Here is a 5,616-nt window from a genome sequence, read left to right as displayed (position 1 = left end):
AGTTAAAAATGTTAATGTACCATCGTTTTGACTATTGTTTGTAATCCCTTTTCTTTGTCCTATTTTCTTCAAACTATGAAATGGTGCTTTTTACTCTTCAAACTAATATTCCGTGAAATGTATTTGTTATTTATGCATGAGTATTACATTTTTTCTGTTTTTATATAAACTGACACACGCTAATTGGTAAATAAATTATTACTGCTTCCCACATATCAACAAAACATTGCATGTTTCTTTCATATAGTATCACCTTTAAAAATTTTGGATCATTTTAAAATGCTTAAGAATGATGAATCATATCATCAGAAATTACAAAATTGTTTCATTTGGTCCGGCACATATTTATTTAGTCACGTGTGTCATTTTAAGTATCGTAAAAAATCATTCATTTCTTGATTGTGTGTTAATATGAATAATTCAACATATAAAAATATTTAACTTAGCACTTTTTTTTTGTATATTTGTTTTATTAATAGGCACGAAAACTGCGCGTTCGAGGTGGATCACTTGTGGAGGGTCCAGGCTTTAATTCATGCAAAAATATCACAGAACAGTCCCACCAACAAACCCAGAAAACGGTCTATTCTGGTCTTTTGATCTTTTACAATGTTATTAACAATTAATTGAGTCCAGGGTTATATGAGAACCATGTATTGATAACTAGCATTCTTATCTCCTGTAGGTTGGTATCAAATGACAGATGAATTGTTTTTGCAGGAAAAGTAGAATTATATAAAATTAGTATTAGGCTACTCAAATATCAATTTTAATCTCTCAGTTTAAGATTTAATTCTTGATTTTTGTCACAAAAAAAATATTCATTTTCCAAGTGACCATTGCTTGAACAACAACGATATGTATTAATGGAGCATTCTTATATTATATAGAAGGATGAAGTTAAAAGGCTTACAACTAAGGACTGATGGAACTGACTCTAAGTTATGGATAAGACTTAGTTTAGATGCTTTTTAAACGCCCACATGAAATGGGGGCGTATATTGCCGTCACCCATGTCCGTCCGTCGGTCCGTCCACAATTGCTCGTAGACACTCTACAAGACACAATTCTTGACGTATTTTGACAAAACTTGGTATGAGTGTTCGTTTTTGAAAACGCGTTCAATTTTTAGCTCGTAAACACTATAGAAGGCACAATTCTTGACGGATTTTGACGAAAGGATTTTGACTGAAGGTTGAATATTTCATACTGGTGATTGTTACTGTACTGCTAAATATTTTTTTCAAAATCAAGGCTGCCAGGGGGGGTAAATTACCTTGCCTGGCAAGCTATCTTGTTATATACAGTCAAGTAACCTAATTTCGTGCTAACCTATTTTTCGTGCATTTCCGGAAATGATTAATAATTTACATGTGCGACCTCGCGTGACCTCCGCATGGGTTATCTCTACAATATCGGCTAGTAGAATGAATCCAGTAGTTTCAAGTAAGGTAAAATGTATTAATGTATACTTTGACAAATACAAAATGGCGGATTTCACTTATTACCAAACGTTACCATTCTTTATCGGCAGAATTTCCTTATAATCCCAAGCGGTAATCGGAATTCCAAGTGTCGTCTGCTAGAATGTAGTCCAACGAATGAAGTCGCGTGATCAACTAGCGGATTCCGTGTCAGCAGAAAATTTTTATGGAACACAAAGTGGACCATATTCTTATGTTGTTTCAGTGACTTTTAGCAATAAATGACGCTACGTATCTTATTTTGTCAGTCACTATTTTTTTTTAAAATACCGGTAGTGGTTCTTTGAAGGAATTGTCACTAGTTATAATGAATTGATATTAAAGATAACTAGACTTATTTAGAGATCGAACAGTGTACACGAAAATAGGTGACGCATTCTGCCGCCGTTGCGGAGTTGCTCATGAAATATGGGTCAAAGTGAAGGATTCATAAAGAAAATCGAAACAATCCAATTTTAATTATTTTGTAGAATATCTGAGGAAACTCTTTTTAACTTTGACGAAATTCGGTGTTGAATCCTTATATACACAACTGTACTGTTAATCTATCAATTCCAAAATAAAGCGTTTCATTGAATCAAAAAGTAGAAGTCATGTGAAACTCATAGATGGCATTGAATGTATCAATGTTTTCAATTACTATAAACAATTTGACGATTTCTATTCAATAGCGAATTCAATTAATAAGAATTTTTTCCAACAAAAAGAAGACTGCTATAAGCAACAACAACAATTGTGGAACTTTAAAGATTAATACCAAATCTACTGTCTCAAAACGAGACTTTTGATCATTCCTTTCTTGTGGAACCTTTGCGGATTCATCTCGAGATTAAACACCTATTTTCAAATGAGCAATGGCTAAAAATATGCCTTTTTGAACAACATTTTAGAAACTATGTTTGTGATGATGCCACCATCTTCGGTTCTCCATCGTCTATCAAACCTTTTTCAGCTACAAATTCGATATTTGCAAACTGCCGTCGACCACTCTGCTCCATTACCAAACTTCATGTCCATGCCTTGCCTTCGAAAGACTGCAACTGGTGAAATTGAGTACGATTTTGGTAATTTTTATAATTAGCCACAATAATAGTAAATTATTATGTTTTATTTTATAAATCGCGTGTCTTGATATTGGTTATTTTTTATGTATTCTTAATCTTTTGCAAAAAAAAGATCATTTGGTTTCTGAAGTATTTTCTTTCTGCACAAAAAGACCATGATTCTAGTCTATCTTGAACCAATGTTTCCATATTATATTTTAACCAAATGAGTTATATTTTTAAGAGTAATAAATCAAGAATGTCTTCTATCAGTTAAAATGGAAATGTGGACGTATATTACCGTCGCCCCTGTCCGTCGGTCCGTCAAAATTTGTTTGTGAACACTATAGAGACTACAGTTTTCAATTGATTTTAATGGAATTTGGTGTGATCATTTATATTGATGAGATCCTGATCGACTTTGACGATCTTTTGATGAACGGTTTTTGAGTTATTGTCTTTGACTTAGATAAAATGCTTCAAAATTTGTTTATGAACACAATAGAGACCACAGATTTCATTTGATTTTTATGATGAGTGAAATGAAATGAATGGAGTTTTACGTCTTTTTTTTTATATTGATGAGATCTTGATCAAATTTGAATTTTCAACGATTTCACTCTGAACAATTTTTTCGTCCTTGATATTAGAGCTGTGTGATTTAAATTTGATGTAGGGCCTATTTGGGATATTTATATCGATTTTTAAACATTTTGTGGAATTACTCAGCATTACACAATATGAATGGAATTCAAACTAATAAAAATGTCTTTAATATGAGAAAATTCGTACTTTAGTCACAAAAGACTGTTTTATCATTTCTGACAGCTGCCAGTGGGCGTATGTTACCTTGCCTGGCCCCTTCTGTACCCCCGCTGGTTTTACTGTATTTAATCAACCTGACATGATGGGCATTAAAATGGAACACCAGATAAGGATAAATTTTACAAACATGGGGTTAAGCCACCCTGACACTCGCTGGATTTCTGTTAGTGCAATTTCGCGGACTTCGGCGTTCCAATGATTGAACTTGTGTGACGCATTCTCGGCGCACCATCTCTTCGACAATGATTTCAAAGGAGTTACAATTTAAAGTTGATGTGGGTGGTTCAAAAATTGCTAACTTTTACCTGTCCCTGATAAGTATTTTAGTTCGACTTGTTCTAAAAAGTTTGGTATGAGACAGCAAGTTCCAAAATATTTAATAAAGCATTAAAGACATTAGCATAAGATTATCTAGATTAGCTCAAGAATGCATAGTGCTTTTTAGCAATTTAAATAAATATGTGCCGTGCCGTCAATGACGGCGTAAGCAGGGGCGCAGATCGCTTTTTCAATGCGCGGGGACCAGTGACGTACGCAGGATTTATTCAAAAGGGGTCGGACCGTAGGTGCGAATTCGATTGCAGAGTATAGCGGTATGAAAACGTTTCAGTTGAGCTGGTGACACCTTATCTTTATAGCTCTCAGAAATATTATAGGAATAAAGGCACCTTCTTGCATGTTACTGAATTTTAAAATTCGAAAAACGACGCTTCTATGAGTGGATCCCAAAACGAACGAATGGTCTTCCTGTCACTCGACCATAAATTGTTCGAATAGTGCGCCACAGGCGCAATGTCCTGAACCGCCAATACCGTGGCAAAAATTCATGTAACGAGGATCAATTGTCTTATAATAATCTAAAAAAAAACAGGCATAAGTTGAGACGTTTAATGAAGAGTTAAAATAACATAAGAATGAAACAAAAGAAATAGTATTTGGCACTAAACATAAAATCAATATATCACAGATAGTCCTTAAGTAAGAAAAAAAAATATGTAAAATCTTTTATGCATCCCTGGCTCTAACAAATAAAGTAAGATTTTTATCAGTTACTTTTAAATATTTAAAATCAATTCATAGCCATCATAAATTCTCTTAATAAATGCTGTGGATTTATTTGATGAAAACAGTAGAAAAAATCTATTTCATGACTATTTCATGGATAACGATAACGTTTTTACATTTTATCTAGCCCTCTATTAGATATAAGATTAAAAATTTAATTGTGGCAAGTGTGGAATTCAAAATGAGGATTGTTTGTGAAGGCCAGCTTTTTCCTTATAATTTCACAAAACAACATAACTGTGTTGAGTCAATATCAAGTAAAATGAATAAGAATAAATAATGGATTGCATTACGATTAAAGCTGCATTAACTATTTGGAGGGAATTAACAGATTTCCAAGTCACTTATTATTATCATAAACATTTTAAGTTTAACTGTAATAGCAGATAGAGATTAATTTTTCTATCAAGAGTTTGTTAAAGCTCTCAAAAAGCTTAAAAAATCTTTGATGAATCTTATCTAGTAAATTTATAAGATAGCTTGCCACTAGCAGCTTTGATATTAAATAAAAATATTTGGCAGTACAGTAACAATTACCAGTATGAAATATTCAACCTTCAGTCATACACTTCTTTTGAACTTTTTGAGGCGATACTGAATAATATGACCAAGTTTCATCAAAATCTGTCAAGAACTTGGCCTTTTAGAATGTTGACAGGCTAAAACTTGAACGCGTTTTTAAGATCAAGTCCAATAATATTTTTCGATTTTTCTGATTTTCGTCAGGGTTCATCTTTGGGTTATTACTAACACTCCTACCAAGTTTCGTCAATATCCGTCAAGAGTGTTTGTGAGTTAAAAATTGAACGCGTTTTCAAGAACAAGGGCAATAACTCATAATAATTATTTTTCTTTCTTTTCTTTCTGATTTTAAATAGCGTTTATCCTTGGATGATAACAAACACTCATACCAAGTTTCATCAAATTCCGTCAAGACTTGCGCCTTGTAAAGTGTTTACGAGGAATTGTGGACGGAGGGAACAACAGACGGACATACAGACATGGGTGACGACAATATACGCCCCCCCATTTCATGTGGGCGTATAATAAGGATGACAGTTAAAGCTTATTATATAATAATTCATTGATTAATTCATGTAGTATATTATTTGTCATATTACAAATATAAATTATATCAACATTAGGATATTATGTCATGGATGAGGCACAAATAAATGAGTAAATGAAATTCCAACATA

Source organism: Lottia gigantea, assembly GCF_000327385.1.
Source record: "Lottia gigantea unplaced genomic scaffold LOTGIsca_17, whole genome shotgun sequence".
In the NCBI taxonomy this organism is placed as follows: domain Eukaryota; kingdom Metazoa; phylum Mollusca; class Gastropoda; family Lottiidae; genus Lottia; species Lottia gigantea.
Note: the sequence above shows the minus strand (reverse complement) of the source record.